Source organism: Chiroxiphia lanceolata, chromosome 3 (assembly GCF_009829145.1).
Source record: "Chiroxiphia lanceolata isolate bChiLan1 chromosome 3, bChiLan1.pri, whole genome shotgun sequence".
NCBI classification, from domain to species: domain Eukaryota; kingdom Metazoa; phylum Chordata; class Aves; order Passeriformes; family Pipridae; genus Chiroxiphia; species Chiroxiphia lanceolata.
The window spans coordinates 116,863,453-116,881,654 of NC_045639.1; the positions used below are offsets into that span (position 1 = coordinate 116,863,453).

Consider the following 18,202-nt stretch of genomic DNA (forward strand, 5'->3'; position numbering starts at 1 on the left):
GCCTGGGACAGGTTAATAAGGTTCGTGGGCGTTGGCGGCAGCGTCTGGCTGCAAAACTGTGTTTGAAAGCAATCTGGGCTCTGGGAAGCAAGGCCAAGGTGGAACACGAAGCAATCTGCCAATATCCTCTGGGGGGAGCCCGACCAAAGCTCTGCTCCTTAAAGCAGCGTTGAACCTGTCCAGAGTGTATTTCTCACCCCACAGGCGTCCCTGGGGGCGGAGGGAGGTTCAACCCCTCAGCTGATCCCAGCAGGTTCAGGGGAGTCTTCCTCAGTTTTCCCCCTATCCCCAACTTTTATACAAATTCTTTGTGTTTAGGTGGAGCTGGAGTGGCTTCAGTTGTAATCACCTTTTGTTTCTGGTTGGTGTAAAGTTCTCTTGCTGTACCTAATGGGAGGGGGGGTAGTGGCTTGGCACCTGAGGAGGGGGTTGGACGTGGTTGTTGGCTCTGCAGCAGAACCCCTGGATTGTCCCTCGGCTGACAGGTACTGGAGGGTCCCATGGTCTTCCCAGTACCACAGTGTTCCCCCTTTGGGCTGGGATTTGAGTGCTGCAGGAAAGCTGGGCTTTGCTCACTGCCCCTTATTTCCTGAGAGCAGCTCATCCAACTGGGGCTTTCTCGTGCTGCCTTTACTCTTCCCCTGGCACTTGGGCTCCATCTTGGTCATGGGACTGAGCAGCCCAGGGAGGGTTTTTCTTTGGGTCAAGGGCAAAGCAGAGGGAAATGTTTATGGCAGGAAGGGAAGAGGATTCTGGTTGATCAGGAAGCGAGGGAGTTTCTGAGCGACGGCTGGAGTCACGCGCCTTATTTCACCCAGTTTGTGAGCAGTTGGATCCCATTGTCTTCATGGGGCTTGAGAGCATAAGCATTGAAACAGCATTTTGTGGACAGCCTGGTACTCTGTTCTGCTAAACTGCAAAATCGTGGAGCTTCTTCCTTCATCTTCTTTCATCTTCCTTCCATCAACGTGGCCTAAGGCTTGTCCAGCTCAGCAAGTGCTTCCTGCTTGGTAATTCTCTGCCAGGCCTGAGGGATTTCTCCTCTGCCTTGAAATTTCTTACCATGCCAGGTTTCTATATCGGTCCTGAAATGACACACAAACCATTTCCAGTAGGCTTGCATGGATGGATCAGGAAGAATTTTCCAATTGGAGAAAGGAGGTCCTGCATCCCGGTATCTCTTGTAGGGATAGATGGGGTAATCCTCTGGAGTTGGGTAGAATCGACGGTCACTTGCAACACTGCTGGAACAAATATCAATGACCAGCTCTTCTGTTCCTCGGACCCTCCATCCTATCAAAGCTTGTGGTCGATGGAAGAGAAGCTGATGGTCTCCATCATGTCCCTGCATGGTGTTTGTGCAGACAGCCCCACAAAAGGGACACTGCTCCCAGCACCCCCAAAACTGCTCTGCCAGGATGTTGTGAGGCTTCCTTTCAAACCATCTCAGATCAGCAACAGCAAATTCTCTCCTGAGTTTGTCCTTCATGGCAGGCAGTGCTTCTGCCATGGCTTTGCTCAGGAACTCGATGTCTCTGATCTCCTGATGCTCGAGGCCCTTCAGGTCACTTCTGGGCAAGTTGATCAGCTCTGTCAGTTCCCCGCAAAATTCATCCAACCAGAGAGAGATTTTGTCCTTTCGGTCTTTTCTGTCCTTGACCCTTTGGGTTGATGATAAAACAGCTGACAGGATGTTTCCATAGAGAACATCAAGGGAGGAATCTAAAAAGTTCTCCAGCCTCCGGCTCTCACCTAAACAGTAACTCTCAACACGTCTCTCAATGTACCACTGAAAAAACTGTTCTGGGTGTTGAAGGTACTGCTTGAAATACTGAAAGTTTTCTTCTTGTGCCAGGAATCTCAGGATACAAACATCCAGATTGGCTCTGTTGCCCTGGAAATCTGGGACTTTCCCCTGCATGTCCCCAGCGATGGCTTTAGCCGTCCTCTCATAGACGGCCCGGCGAAGAGCTGGGGCAAGCTTGTAACAGAGGAAACCAGCAAAAGCTGTGACATAAGTGGCTCCTTGACAGGAAATCTGGAAACATTTGAAGAAATCTTCTCTCTTGCTTTTCAGGTAGGTGACTGGGTCATTTGCCTTCTGGAACGCTTCGTGCATGGCTTTAAACCTTTCTGCTGCTGTTCTGCAGAGGTACAGAGATAAATCTATGATGTAATCTTTGGTAACACTAAATGGTGCATCACTGGGGACGGAGTTCACACCTTCCTGTACTTCATGGAGTATTTCATGAATAAAGGTTCGACTGTAATCCCGTTTCTCCTGTTCCTTCTTATCAATGTTTGCCCACACACGCTTTATGATGTTGTCTGTGATGTGCTGCAAGTTCTCATCAGCATTGGAAACATTCAACCCGAGGTATGTTTTCCAACTCTTTTTCTTTGTGACATGTTTCTTCAAGTCCAAGGAAAATCCTCTGTGTTTGGGAAATGACCTGATGCGTGCATGGAAACCAGGCTCCTTAAAATGCTCCAGAAGGACATCTTCTATTTCCACATTGATATCCACCCTTTCCAGTGGGGGAGCAGCACGGGAGACTTCAGTAATCCACTCGGCCCAGAGAGAAGTAAAGCTGTCTCTCAGTTCTCTCTCACTGAGGCTCTTGCCTTTCAGAGTCAGAGCCAACTCCCTGCTCCTTCGCAGGAGCTCGTCTTCATATTCCGACTTCCTTGCATCCAGTTTACTCTGGGTCTTCTGCAATTCAATGAGATTCTCACATTTCTTCCGAGTTTCATGAAGAAGATTCTCTTTTAGTTCTTTCAGCTTCCGCTCTGTGCTGCCTTTCCACTGGACCAGCATCTCACGGTGTTTCTCTTCCCTGAAATACTTTTCCATGTCTGTCACGATGGCATCACTTGTCTCTTGCACGAGCCCTTCCAGGTGTTCTCTGGTGACTTGCTGCAAGTCCCCGTTCCGAATTCGGTTGTCGAGTCTCATTTGTACGTCTAAGATGTGACTCCTGAGCCTCCAGGTCCACTGACAAAAGGCAGTTTCCAGTTTCCTGTACACAGCAATCTCCAGTGAATTCTTGAAGCTGAAAACAAAGTTCTCGTTCAGCAAAGCATTCCAGAGGTCACCAATACGGACTTTCAGGCTGGAGAGCGTCAAAATGCTGCCCTGGGACTCCTTGGCAGCCTGGAGAACTTTGCTCTTCAGTTGCTGGACGTTGTGGCTGTAGGTGGGGTTGGGTGGTGCCATTGGGGGGTTTCCTTCCCACAGGTGAGCAAAGTAGTGAATGTGGGTGTTCACGTCAAAGCGGATGACGTCGCTGAAGGAGGAGACGTCACAGCATTCCTGCTGGGCAGCTGCCACGGTCATTTCATCCAGCTTTTCCTGCAAACGTCTTTGTCCTTCCATGTTCTGCTCCTTGGCAGTAACTTCTCCCACGTTTTGGTGGACAAAGAGGCAGCCGGGGGAAAGATTTACTTTCTTCATCCTCAGAAGAGCGTGCGCAGCGATCTGAAGAACATCCTGCATTTCTGAGGGATTTTCCCCAAAGACGTTGATCAGGGTCACGTTGCCGATGCCGATGACAAAGGTGGCCAGCTCGTTGTCATGGTTCAGGGACTGTTTATTGGCCATCTCTATGGCACGAAGGCCCTCTGTGTCAACAACCAGCATGTAATCAAAGCCCACGTCCTGTTGCAGCTGCTCATCCAGTGGCAGGAGCTGCATAAACGCTCCCCGGGTGCATCTCCCCGTGCTGACGTTGAACTGCAGCCCAAACATGGCATTCAGCAGGGTTGACTTCCCTGTGCTCTGCAGGCCGAGCACAGAGAGAACAAACACTCGTTTGTCCCCCAGCCTCTCAATTAGGCTGTCAAAGATTGCTCCCACCCAGCACAGGGGCAGGTAGGAAGCATCCCCATCCGTCAGCTCCACAGGATACCCCAAAACCATCAACTCTGCTGCCATTTGGGGCAGTTTGACAACATTTTCATTCTTTGAGTTCCTTAAGTGCAGAGCTTCATAGATCTGCCCTACCTCTCTCAACAGATGCTCCAGGCCAACGGATGAATCATTGATTTCATCAGAGAGGGCCTCCAACCTACTCAGCAATTCAGGGTTCAGACTGGTTTTTTCCTTGCTTTTCTTTTTTTCCAGGATTTCAGACCATAACTTGTGATAGTCTCCCCTCAGTTCCTCAAGGCGACCGGAGGACAGGTCATCCATAAAGACCTTCATCCACTGCAGGAAATATTTCTTGGTATCTGCTGGCTGTGACTGGAGAAAGCCAAGGAATGGTTTCATCAACTGGTTGAGGGGGAAGGCTCGCTCTAGTTGCTTTCTTCTAATTGCTGCCTTCTCAGATTCAATTTGGCTCCGATGGTGCTCGATGCTCCTGTTGCCCTTCTCCTGCAAGCGAGTGAGTTCTTTGTCCTTTTGGCACCACTGGTGCCACAGTTTTCCTTGAAGAGGCAGGAGCTGGGATTTGATCTCAGACAGCTTCTCCTTCTTCAGAAGGGTCACCAGCTCCTTTGCCTTTGCTTTGGCTGTCACACACTCGGGTCGATCTTCATCCACTAAGAATCCGTGCTGGCGAGCTTTGTCCAGGCAGGCGTCCAGGCTGAAATGAGGGTTGGACCCTTCCAGGAGATTCCTGATTGTTTTGGTGAGCTCGTTCAACATCTCTGCTTCGTTTCTGTTCTTGATCCCTATTGTTATGACTTTGTTGGATTGTCCAGCTGCAACCTTCTCTTTGTCAGTGAGAAGACAAACCAGAGGCCTTTGTGACTGCCACAAGTCATGCAGAAGCTTTGTCCCTCTGTCATCTATGTACTCAGAGTCGGAGACAAGAGCCACGTTGAGAGCAGAGATCTCCTGTAAGAACTGCAGCTGCGCTCCGTGGTCCCTGGCGTCTCCATGCAGGTTACAGAAAGCCACACAGCACTCAAAGGTGTCATCGGGGCTTCCCCGGGGACAGTACCAGGCGATCTCCACAACACCTTCCATCAGCAAACGCTCTCTGGTGCTGCCTCGGCAATGGCGGTGGAAAAAAGTGTCGTGTCTTTGTTTGCTGAGCAGAGCATTGAGGAGCTGAGACTTGGAAGAGGAGGCAGAGGTGCCAATGCGGATGAAGCACACGATGGGTGTCTCTGCCTGATGAATGAGTTTGTTATTGTGACTGCTCATCCTGGGCTGCTGTCCCGACTTCTCCGTCTCTTTCCAGCTCCTTTTGATTTGGCTGAGAGCCCAGAGCGGGAACTCGATCTGGGCAGTGCCTGGCTTGGGCACCAGCAGGGGCAGTGCCAGTTGGCAGAAGGCCAACTTGGTTGCAATGGACTGTCTCATGAAGTCATCAGTACAGTGGAAAATTGCCATCTGGAGGTCCATGGGGTGCACATGGCCATCACTGGTTGCAGGTCGAGGGGCTGCTTCCTTCAAATGATAGAGAAAGTTTTCAAAGGAGTCTGAGGGTTCGTGCTCTTGCTCTGTGGTTTCTGGCATGGGGGCAAGTCCTGGGTTGCTCCCATCTCTGCAAGTCAGGTACCTCACCCGATAGTCCACGGTTAAGAGCTTCTGCAGGAAGTGAAATGGCAGTTCCTGGTCCTTGCTGGGCTGGCTGTCATGCAGAGATGTCTTGCAGATGATGTGCAAATGTCCCGTGCCCATTTTTCTGGGATAGTGACTTTCTAGTCCAAGGCGCTTGAGCAACTGGAGGAGCTCTTGGTTTGCAGTGGCTTCATTGGCTTTGGATTCGCTGGCACCTGACTTGGATTTGGAGGGACTGGAAGGCTCAGTTGTTTGGAAAGTGTTTTCCATGTCCTTAAGTATGTTCTGCATCCTCACATCATCCCCTGTTTCCTCCAAGCTCCCACCGATGAAGGAATTCAAGTCACGTTCCAGCATCTCCCAGTCTGTGCACTCCCTGTGCTTCTGGAGGAGATTCTTTGTCCCTGTGGACCACAAGCCTTCCATGTGACTTTCCATGAAAAGCAACCGCTCCCTCTTCTGCTCTGGGGACAGCTCTTTGCTTTGGGGTGTCACGGTCAGACCCGTCAGCAGAAGGGAGGCCTCAGCTCTGGCAGCATCTTGCTCCTTCAGAGTCACGTACTGCTCGTGTGCCGCTGCCATTGCCTGGGCCAGGTACTGAATTTCTGCATGGCCAAGGAGGTGCTGAAAAGTGCTGCTTTCCACCTGGTACCCTGTGCTGGTCACAATTAAGAGCACCAAGAGTTCCATGTCCTTCTGAGCCCTTTCCTGGAGAGACTGGAGTAAGGAATGAATTGCGAGGCCTGTGGTCAGGGTGGCTTCTCTCTTTGCTTCCTGGACGGCAGAAGCAGAGGTTCCTGGTGCGTAGGTGACAGCATGGATGTGCTCCATCGTTTGCTGCAGTGTCTGCAGGAGTTCTCCAAGTTCAGAGACATTGGGAGTTTTGGGAAGCGTGTGGTCAGTCTGGAAGATCCATTGCATAATGAAGGAAGACTGGGGGAAGTCCTTGACAGAATAGATATGAGGATCCAGGAGGCTCCTCAAGATTGCCTTGATAGAGGTGGAGTTTTCTGGAGGTGACTCCTGGCAACTCCTCACGGTGTTCACCAGGAAGTCCTGCAGGGCTTTGTCCGACAGGCACCCATTGATCCAGACTCTGGGGTCCTTGGTTTTTGCACTCAGATCCTGTTTCAGATCCGTCAGCATGAGCAGTTTCTTTTCATCCACCATCCCCTCCCAGGTCTTCACAATCTCCATGAACTCTCTGGCCTCTTCCACTGCACTGGCCAGTTCCTCTCCAAAAGCCGTGCCGACGCTCTGATTTGTCAGCGCTTTGTACGCAGCCCTGAGGGCGCGGCTCAATCCATAGACGGACTGAAAATCCCTGCTGTGATTGCACAGGATGACCTCCCACACCGGGATCAGCTGGAAGCCGCGGTCGATAACGCACCACGTTGAGTTATTGGACACGAGCCCCGTTTTCCACTGAGGGAGAGAATCAGTCTCTGATGGGCCCCCTGTGGTGAACACCTGACACTGAATCTCTGTGTGGGAGCTCTCTCCAGCTCTGCCCTGGACAGAAGCCTGTGAGCTGGACTGGGAAACATCTGTGGCCCCTCCTGCACTGGCCCAGAAGCACTGAAACTGGCCCCGACAAAGCTGTTCAGGGCTTCAGATGTTTGTCGCTTCATCTCCTCCCTCTGCTCGGCTCTGAATCCTCCTGTAGACGCCTTCCACCAGAATATCCCCCCAAAGTGGAGGGACCCTGACTGACGTGGGACCCAAACCTGCTGAAGAAGCTCTCCAGCAGGTTGGGCTGGTCTTTTTCCCGAGTGAGGCTCAAAAGTCGCTCCATGTGTTGCAGCTCCCGCAGGGCCCCATCCGAGAGGAGAAGCTGGTTCCTTTGGAAGTAGCAGGAGGCCAGAGGGGTGTACTGGTACTTGGTGGTGCAAAAAGTAGCTCTGCTCAGAGTGGACTGGTGGGTGCCCTGTGCCTGTGAGGAGCTGCTGTGATCTACACCAGCTTCCAATTTAACTCCCCAGAACTCGGCTTTGGCAGAAACGCTGATGCTGAAGCCCAGCTGCTCCATGGACCTGGTGAAAGTGGATTCTGCTGCACTGGAGGAGAACTCCTTGCTCTCAAGCAGCGATCCTTGCTCTGGACCGGCGAGCTGGAATCCCTCAGGAACCCTGAGGAGCTGCTCTCGCTTTGCCAGCACATCTTCAGCCCTGCTGGTTCTGTAGATGCCCTGTAGGGCCAGTCCCCCTGACGCCCGCCTCAGCACCTCCGTGTCAGGGATGTTCTCCCTCCTGCCCACTGATGACTCCTGCTGCTCCAGCTGCTTCTGGATGCTCTCCAGCACATCCGCAAGGGCTTCTTTGGTGCTGGCCAGAACTCCTTGGGAATCTCCATGGCTTGCCATAGAGCCTCTGCTCTCTGCCTTACAACATCCTGGCTGTGGCTTGTGGCTGTCGAGCATTTCTTTCAGCTCGTTCAGGACTTGCTTGGTCACTCCTTGTCTCTGCTTTGTCCTCTCAAGTGCTGTTTTTCTTGGTCCTCAGAAGTTGCTTTGTCATCTCTTATTTTCAGGAGTTTCTGGAGCGCCCTTTTCTCCCAGGGGTGCCGCACTTGGCACTCCAACATAAGGTAGTCTTCATATTGCAGGTGTTGCAGGGCTTGTGTGCACTGGACTCCCAGGGTCTGGGAGAGTTTGGGGAGCCAGTATCCAGCCTCCAGTCCTTCCTTCTGAAGTGCCTCTGCCAGGAGCTGTGCCTCTCCATGCCCCTCTTGGGTGTCGTCCTGCGAAGCCATGGCTGTGGGGGAAGAAAGGAGACTTTCCCTAAGGTTTCTTGTGAGAGGCCCCAGGCTCCTCTAAGAGGCTCTGAAGCAGCTCCGGCCCTGGGGATGCTCCCACGTGGCTGCTGGAGCCCAGGCTGGGATGCCACGAGGCCCAGGGTCTCCTTCCCAGGCAATGGATGTGCCTGCTGTGGGATCAGCTCTGAAGCTGAGTGTATATCCCAGAGACAACACACACACACACACGGATGTGGCCACACAACCTGCCATGGAGAAGGTGCTGCCTTCAACATCGCCCAAGTCCTCCAAACAGGACTCCTGAATCCATGAGTGCAGAGAGCCGAGGGCATTGCTGGATCCCTGGAGCACCAGCACAGCCCCTGTGCCCGTCCCACCCCCCTGCCTGCATCCTGCACCCTCTTCCCAGCACAGGGCTCTCCTGCTCGCCGGCTGCTCCAGCTGGTGCTCCCAGCACACAGAGGCAGCGCTGGGAGCTGGGGAACATTGTCCCAGTTTTCCAGATGGGCAGGAAGGATGACCCTGGGAACTCCAAGCCTGGCAGTGTCCCTTCAGTGCCTGCTAAAATTGTGGAGAAGGTTGTTCTGGGAGTTCTTGAAAAGCCCCTGAAGGACAAGGCACTCACTGGTCATAGCCAGCACGGGGTCCTGAGGGGAATGTGCTGCTCGTCAAACTGAATATCCTTTTACTCCACAATAACCCACGTAGCTGATCAAGGGAAGCCAGTTGATGGAAACTTTCTGGATTTCAGTAAAGCTTTCCATGTCTCCCAGGATCCTTGTGGGTCCCTTCCCACCCCGGCCCTTCTGTGATTCCCTGATTCTCACCCTAACGGAGCTGGTGCTCTCCCTGGACTCCTGCCTTTACCCCTTTGGGGTTTTCTACACCGTCCCACAAACCTGAGAAGTGTCTCTGTCTCAATTCAGTTGGATCCTGGAGAGGTTGATTCCATGCACAAACCCTTCCCCTGCATTCAGCTTCCATCCCAGCAGGGACACCAGACCCTCCCCAACCCAGGGATGGCTCCAGGGGTTGGCACTGGGCTCCTGGAGCCTTGCAGAGCCTTGAGTGTCAGCTTTCCCTCTCTGGCCAGTGCAGACTGAGGCACCCTGTGCCCTGGCCGTGGGCTCTGAGTCATCTCACCCACCTGAGAGCAGATGCTCCTCTTGGTCCCAGCCTTGAGTGCCCAGAGGACACGGGCAGCCAAGGTGCCCAGCTCAGGGGACACAGCACCATCACAGCCCAGGCCTGGGGGACATGGCGGCGGGTGGAGAAGATGGGAACCCCCTGGAGAATTCCGGAGGAAGAGCAGTCGGGAAGGAAAGGCCCCAGATCCTAAGAGGAGAAGACCAGGAGAGTCAGGAGATGGCAACCCAGCAACGTGGAGGATTGGTTGCAGGGAGCAGTGGAGGCCAACCCTCTCCTGCAGGGGGGATTACCCCGTCAGCAAAGAGTCCCCAGGGCCTTTGTGGGGTTGGGGGGAGCAGAGCAGGCTTTCACCTGGGCCCTGAATCCGTGTTGCCCTGCAAAAGGAACCTGGACATGCTGGAGAGGTGGGACAGTGCCAACCCCCTGAAGGTCAAGAAGGCCAAGGGCAGGTGCTGTCCCCGGGTTGGGGCAATGCCAGGCACAAAGACAGGCTGGGAGTGGACTGGATGGAGAGCAGCCCTGGGGAGAAGGACCTGGGGGGCTGGGGGGGCTGGACACGACCCGGCCCAGAAACCCCCCGTGCCCTGGGCTGATCCACAGGGGACGGTGGGCAGCAGGGCAGGGGGGATCTGCCCTGTGCCTCCTCAGGCTGAGACCCCCTGCAGAGCTGCCTCCAGCCCTGGGCAACAGCAGCACAAGGACGTGGAGCTGCTGCAGAGAGTCTAGAGGAGGCCACGGAGATGCTGCCAGGGCTGGAGCCCCTCTGCTCTGGAGCCAGGCTGGGAGAGCTGGGGGTGCTCAGCTGGAGAAGAGAAGGATCCAGGGAGACCTTGGAGCCCCTTCCAGACCTAAAGGGGCTCCAGGAAGAGCCTCCAGCAGGTCCTGCACTCCCACCAGTGGATGGGGCATGGGGAGGGGAAAAGCAGAGGGAAGAAAAAGGGCTGGGGAGATTCAGAAGGGAGGTTGAGGAAGCGAGGAAAACTGGACGTGCTGGGCAGAGCAAAGGAGGGACTTCAGCTCCTGATTCCCCTCGGGGGCAGATGTGCAGCTGCTCCCTGGGCAAGTAGAGCCTCGGGGTGTGGGGTGGCTGCTCAGGAAGGCACCTGCTGGATATTGTCCCCCACAGGCGTAGCACACAGATAACATAGAAATGCCAAAAATAAGGTTTGCCATTGTTCTACCTGTCAAAGCTTCCTACCAAAAATATCTCTTCGAACATCTGAATGGGGCTACTTGGGAAAATCAGGGAGAGAGCAAAGGGAGAGAGAGAACCAGTTCCCTCAGCTGAGAATCTCTCCCCAGTTCCCCTTACTTTTCTTTCTGCCACCGGTCTGCTGCCTGCCTGTCACCGGAGACTGGAACCCTGCCGGCCTGGAGAGGACTGACACCCACCGTGCACAGGCGTGAGTTAGATCTTATCCTCCTACCCTGACCACATTTCTGAGGGCCAAAAGGTGCAGCTGGACCAGGACTCTGCACAGCCTGGGACACAGCTCCGTGTGAGCAGCGAACCGCTCTTCCTGGCTGCATTGCAGAGAACTAAAGCTGCCAAGACCCACACACACCCACCCCACAACCCCCTCCAACCTCCAACCTCACACCCCCCACCCCCCCGCAGCTAAAGAGATAACATCGAAAAGCAGCAGAGACAGAGAAAAAAAGGCAGAAAACTGCTTCCCAGCCCCGCCCCCGCCGCAAAAAGCAGCTCGGCAGAAAGCTAGTTTCCGGTGGTATCACCTGTCTGCTTCTAGAAGTAATCTTAGCATTTCCCAACTTTGCATCTCTTAGCAATTAATCAAATCAGTTTTGGTATCAAACTCACACAGATAACCTGTGTGAGTTTTAATTTGCTCAAGGGCATATTCGAAATCTTATGTTCTTTCTGCAACATTTAAGCAGATTGTCCCCTCAGGCCACTTGGGCCAGCTCTGTCCCCTCCCAACTTCCCTCCCTTCCCCAGGGCAATGGCTCTGGAAGCGCCTGTGCCTTGAGGGCTGCAGCAGGGACCAGAGCGCTGCGGGCGGTGAAGTTTGCACTGGAAGGGAGGGGAATCCCGGGAGGAAAAGGACCAAGTGTCCCCCCCGGGCTGGGGCCGGAGCAGGAGGGGCCCGGAGTGCCCTCATGCCCCCGGCGCTGCCCTGCTCCCTGAGGAGCGGCGCGGGGCACAGGCAGCACCCCCGGCCCCAGGAGGGCCCCAGCACCCCCGGTCCTGCCTTCGGGCAGCGCAGCCCCCGCACCCCGCCTGGGGCTGGGGGTGCCCGGGCCGGGCAGGATCGGCCCCGCCTGCGGCCGGGCACGGGCTGCAAAGGGAAGGGCTCCTTCCCTGGCATCTCCCCAGCCATGGGAACCCCCCGGGATGGGAAGCAAAAGGCAAACAAGCCCCCCGGCTCCGTGTTGATCCCGGCTCCCAGCCCCGCAGCTCAGCCCCAGGTCCTACCGTCTCCTCCGGAGCTCCCGAGGTGAGAGAGCTCAGCTCAGCCCCTCTGCTGATCACAGCCCGGCTCTGCGGGCGCTGCGGCTTCCCCCTTTTAGCGGCGCCGGGGGGGGGGGGGCGGCAGCTGCTGATTTCCTGTAAATTAGGTTTTTGTCTGCAGCAGGGTGGGGGAAACGAAACTGCTGTTCTGGTTGGGGGTGAAAAGTTGTTCAGTGGGAGGTGAACTCGATGATCTGGGACGTCTTTTCCAACCTTAATAATCCGGTGATTCCATGAAAGGCAGCAGGAGCTGGGCAGTACCTGGGGCTCCTGACTGGAAACCACCTGATCTGTGCCTCTTACCCCTGATCATCGAATCCCAGAACTGGGCAACCTGTGCCAGGACCTCCCCCCCTCCCAGCCTTCCCATGTCCATCTCTCCATGCCCTCTGGCAGGGGGAAGCCATTCCCTGTGTCCTGTCCCTCCAGCACCTCCACGTCCTTGTGCTGCTGTTGCCCAGGGCTGGAGGCAGCTCTGGCAGGGGGGGTCTCAGCTGAGGGGGCAGCGGGGGCAATCCCCCCTGCCCTGCTGCCCACCATCCCTGTGGGATCAGCCCAGGGCACGGGGGGGTTCTGGGCCAGAGCACAGACGGCCGGAGTACGTCCAGCCTCTCTCCTCCAGCAGCCCCAGGTCCTTCTCCCCAGGGCTGCTCTCCATCCATTGCACTCCCAGGGTGTGTTTGTGTCTGGCATTGCCCCTGTGATGGCTAAAGAGGCTATCAAAATTTAGATTGCAAAGCATAAAAGAATTTATTAAAGCCACAAGCAAGCAAAAGGGCTAGGTGGGCGACCGGAGGAAACCCCGTGTTCCTGCCGCGGTCCGCATGAGGGAACAGTAAACAGCAGTTCTTATACCCTTTTACAATCACCTCCCCCCAGTGTCACTTCATTAGTCCATTGGCTCTGGTTTCGCGGGCTCAGTCCTGTTTGGTTCCCCTTTCGCGGGTTGATTCCAGGTTGGTTCCTCTTTCGTGGGCTAATTCCAGGTTGGTTCCTCTTTTTCCAGGCTAGCCTGTTGCTGAGGGGTATCAGGCAATAGTCTGGTGGTCAATAGTGTCTATGGGCCGTGATGCTGGAATTTTCCACTGAAAGTGATGGTTGCTTAATTCGATCCTCGTGGTCGACCCCCTTCTGTTCGACTCCATCTTGCTCCCCATTAACACACTTAGAGCAAGCACTTTTAATCACAGCAAAAGATAACATGACGAATCATCATTGCGTTGTGGTTTGTTAGTCCACAGCCTGACAAGTCTTGTGGTTGAATATTACACAACATTTGAAATTGTGATTATAACAAACCGCTTAATATAACATAAGCACTTAATACAACCTTATAACTTCATTAGCCCTTTTCAAGCTGATCTGCAAATTTCCTTTGGTTACTTATGACAGCCCGATCCAGAAGGAGCACATGTGATTGCAGTTTCAAGTGAAACTGTGAAGGTCTAATCCCAGCACTAGAGCCCGAGAGTGCTGAACTGCCCCAGGGCCTGATCTTGAGAGGGGGACTGGTAGAGTGCTGAGGGGCTGGAGCTGAGGGCTGGACTGAGGGCTGGCTGTGGATGGAGCTGTGAGGGGAGGGTTGTGAGGGCGGGCTGTGTGTTGTGAGGGGTGAGGGGACGGTTGTGAGGGCGGGTGTGTGTGTGTGAGCTGTGAGGGGACGGTTGTGAGGGCAGGCTGTGTTGTGTGAGGAGTGAGGGGACGGTTGTTGAGGGCGGGCTGTGTGTGTGAGGGGTGAAGGGACGGTTGTGAGGGACGGGCTGTGTGTGTGAGGAGTGAGGGGACGGTTGTGAGGGCGGGCTGTGTGTGTGAGCTGTGAGGGGACGGTTGTGAGGGCAGGCTGTGTGTGTGAGGAGTGAGGGGACGGTTGTGAGGGCGGGCTGTGTGTGTGAGGGGTGAAGGGACGGTTGTGAGGGCGGGCTGTGTGTGTGAGGAGTGAAGGGACGGTTGTGAGGGCGGGCTGTGTGTGTGAGGAGTAAGGGGAACGGTTGTGAGGGTGGGCTGTGTGTGTGAGGGGTGAGGGGACGGTTGTGAGGGCGGGCTGTGTGTGTGAGGGGTGAGGGGACGGTTGTGAGGGCGGGCTGTGTCTCTCGGCTGTGAGGGGACGGTTCTCGGGGCACGCTGTGACTCTCAGGCGGCCCAGATCCCTCAGGGGGACCATTGGAGCGCGGTTGGAGCTGAGGTGGCCCCACCGGCCCTGGAGCCGCCTGGACACCCCGGCAACCCCTCCCGGGAACCCCCGGGACCCCCTGACTGACGCGTCCGGGACAGGTGGGAGCTCGGGGGCGCCGGGCTGGGCCCGGGAGAAGCATCCAGTGGGGGTCGGGCCGGGCTGCGCTCTGCTCCAGAACAGCGGCTGCTGTGACACGGAGGGTGCGGCTCTAGCACTTGGGTTTACGGGAGACACAGAATGTTTGGCTCCAGCGCTTGGAGTTAGCGGGAGACACCATCAGGGCAAAAGCAGCACCGTGTTGTGTCTGCGAAATACGCAGGATGTAATTTTTCTGTGGAAACCGCTACTTGTTGGAGGAAAAAAAATACAAACAAACTTCCTTTTTCCCCCGTCTTTTTAGGTTGCCGGTTAAATGTTTGGAGGAGGAAACAAGGCCAGAAAAGTGGGAGTTGCCCAGGGAGGCTTGTCAGTGTGATTCAGGTACCATGATCTCTTGGACTGACTGTGGGATCGAGCATAAATGCTGTTATCAGGTGCCTGTTTCTTACACTCACAGAACTGGTCCTGAAGTTTAGTTAATTCTGACAAACCTGTGGCCTGGAGCAGTGATTTCTGCATTTTCTGTCATGTATAGGACATGTAAAAATATTCCTCTGTGAGATACACTCCTCTACTTGAAATTCCCACAGAAATGCATTGTTGTGCAACACATCCCTTGTCTGGAGAAGGTGAATCCTAGAATTATGGGAAATGGTGTGGGTAGGAAGGGACCTTAAAGAACCTTTGTTCCACTCCCCTTACTTTGCACTCTCCCAGGTTGCTCCAAGCCTTGTCCAGCCTGGCCTTGACACTTCAGGATGGGGGCATGCCACAGCTTGTCTGGGAATCCCAACCCAGCCCCTCCCCACCCTCCCAGGAAGAATTCCTTCCCAATCTGCATCTCTCCCTGCCCTCTGGCAGTGGGAAGCATTCCCTGTGTCCTGTCCCTCCAGCCCTTGTCCCCAGTCCCTCTCCAGCTCTCCTGGAGCCCCTTTAAGCTCTGGAAGGGGCTCTCAGGTCTGCCTGGATCCTTCTCTTCTCCAGGTGAGCACCCCCAGCTCTTCCAGCCTGGCTCCAGAGCAGAGGGAGGCTGAAGGAGCAGGGAAGGAAAGAAAGTAAAGGGGAGAAGGGAAAGAAATCTGAGGTGGTCCACTCAGATCTGCCCCTCTCCCCTTCCAGCCCCATCTGGCCTCCTCCAGCCTGTCAGCCCAGCCCCGGCCCCTGCCTTGCCCAGCCCCCCTCTTTCCCAGTGTGTGCATCAGACAGACCCCCAGGCAGTCCCTGCTCGGCGTTCCATCCCACCCCCCCCAGCAGCTCTTTGCTTTCCCTCCTGGCTCCCTGGGAGCCCAGCAGGGGCACTGCGACCTCAGTTCCAACCCCCAAGGCCGTCCCCGGGGGCAGAGCCCCAGCTGTCCCAGCTTCTCCAGAGCCGGCTCCAGTGCCCCCAGGCTGCCTGGACAGCACCGGCGCTGCCCCGGGGGCTGGGAGGAAGCTGCTGGGCCACGGGATCCTGCACAGGGGGCACGGCAAAGGCTTTGCTCAACAGCCAGGCCAAGGGCAGGAGCAGCTGCCGGTGGGGCTGAGAGCTGGAGGGAAGTGCAGCAGGCCCAGGCCCCTGAGCAGGGACGGCTGCCCTGGGCACACGCAGGACCCTCCAGAGCAGGGAGTTAAAGCACTGCCCTCAGCTGGCCCTGCCCCTGCCAAGGTGGGACCTGCTCTGGCGACTGAAGGACTCCTCTCCCAGTTCCTGGAAACCTCTTTATTAGCACCGCCTGGGACAGGTTAATAAGGTTCGTGGGCGTTGGCGGCAGCGTCTGGCTGCAAAACTGTGTTTGAAAGCAATCTGGGCTCTGGGAAGCAAGGCCAAGGTGGAACACGACAATCTGCCAATATCCTCTGGGGGGAGCCCGACCAAAGCTCTGCTCCTTAAAGCAGCGTTGAACCTGCCCAGAGTGTATTTCTCACCCCACAGGCGTCCCTGGGGCGGAGGGAGGTTCAACCCCTCTGCTGATCCCAGCAGGTTCGGGGGAGTCTTCCTCATTTTCCCCCTATCCCCAACTTTTACAAATTCTTTGTGTTTAGTGGAGCTGGAGTGGCTTCAGTCGTAATCACCTTTTGTTTCTGGTTGGTGTAAAGTTCTCTTGCTGTGTACCTAATGGGAGGGTGGGTCGTGGCTTGGCACCTGAGGAGGGTTGGACGTGGTTGTTGGCTCTGCAGCAGAACCCCTGGATTGTCCCTCGGCTGACAGGTACTGGAGGGTCCCATGATCTTCCCAGTACCACAGTGTTCCCCCTTTGGGCTGGGATTTGAGTGCTGCAGGAAAGCTGGGCTTTGCTCACTGCCCCTTATTTCCTGAGAGCAGCTCATCCAACTGGGGCTTTCTCGTGCTGCCTTTACTCTTCCCCTGGCACTTGGGCTCCATCTTGGTCATGGGACTGAGCAGCCCAGGGAGGGTTTTTCTTTGGGTCAAGGCAAAGCAGAGGGAAATGTTTATGGCAGGAAGGGAAGAGGATTCTGGTTGATCAGGAAGTGAGGAAGTTTCTGAGCGATGGCCGGAGTCACGCACCTTATTTCACCCAGTTTGTGAGCAGTTGGATCCCATTGTCTTCATGGGGCTTGAGAGCATAAGCATTGAAACAGCATTTTGTGGACAGCCTTGTACTCTGTTCTGCTAAACTGCAAAATCGTGGAGCTTCTTCCTTCATCTTCTTTCATCTCCTTCCATCAACATGGCCTAAGGCTTGTCCAGCTCAGCAAGTGCTTTCTGCTTGGTAATTCTCTGCCAGGCCTCAGGGATTTCTCCTCTGCCTTGAAATTTCTTACCGTGCCAGGTTTCTATATCTGTCCTGAAATGACAACAAACCATTTCCAGTAGGCTTGCATGTGATCAGGAAGAATTTTCCAATTGGAGAAAGGAGGTCCTGCATCCCGGTATCTCTTGCGTGGATCCATTGTCTTCAGCCTTGGAATCTACAGTCACTTGCAACACTGCTGGAACAAATATCAATGACCAGGTGATCTGTTTTGTGCCACTTGCGTCCCCTCAAAGCTTGTGGTCGATGGAAGAGAATTGATGGTCTCCATCATGTCCCTGCATGGTGTTTGTGCAGACAGCCCCACAAAAGGGACACTGCTCCCAGCACCCCCAAAACTGCTCTGCCAGGATGGTGTGAGGCTTCCTTTCAAACCAACTCAGATCAGCAACAGCAAATTTCCCCTGATTGTTATGGCAGGCAGTGCTTCTGCCATGGCTTTGCTCAGGAACTCGATGTCTGTGCTCCTGATGCTCGAGGCCCTTCAGGTCACTTCTGGGCAAGTTGATCAGCTCTGTCAGTTCCCTGCAAAATTCATCCCCAGAGAGAGATTTTGTCCTTTCGTCTTTTCGTCTTTGACCCTTTGGGTTGATGATAAAACAGCTGACAGGATGTTTCCATAGAGAACATCAAGGGAGGAATCTAAAAAGTTCTCCAGCCTCCGGCTCTCACCTAAACAGTAACTCTCAACACGTCTCTCAATGTACCACTGAAAAAACTGTTCTGGGTGTTGAAGGTACTGCTTGAAATACTGAAAGTTTTCTTCTTGTGCCAGGAATCTCAGGATACAAACATCCAGATGGCTCTGTTGCCCTGGAAATCTGGGACTTTCCTGCATGTCCCCAGCGATGGCTTTAGCCGTCCTCTCATAGACGGCCCGGTGAAGAGCTGGGGCAAGCTTGTCACAAAGGTAACAGCAAAAGCTGTGACATAAGTGGCTCCTTGGCAGGAAATCTGGAAACATTTGAAGAAATCTTCTCTCTTGCTGTTCAGGTAGACGACTGGGTCATTTGCCTTCTGGAACGTTTCGTGCATGGCTTTAAACCTTTCTGCTGCCGTTCTGCAGAGGTACAGAGATAAATCTATGATGTAATCTTTGTTAACACTAAATGGTGCATTGCTGGGGATGGAGTTCACACCTTCCTGTACTTCATGGAGTATTTCATGAATAAAGGTTCGACTGTAATCCCGTTTCTCCTGTTCCTTCTTATCAATGTTTGCCCACACACGCTTTATGATGTTGTCTGTGATGCCTGCAAGATCACATCAACATTGGAAACATTCAACGC

General features: G+C 54.6%; 1 pseudogene; it reads right to left on the reverse strand.

Moving 5' to 3' along the window:
• Positions 1-297: 297 nt before the first annotated feature.
• LOC116784646 overlaps positions 298-18,202 on the reverse strand; it is a 46,804-nt pseudogene continuing 28,899 nt past the window's right edge.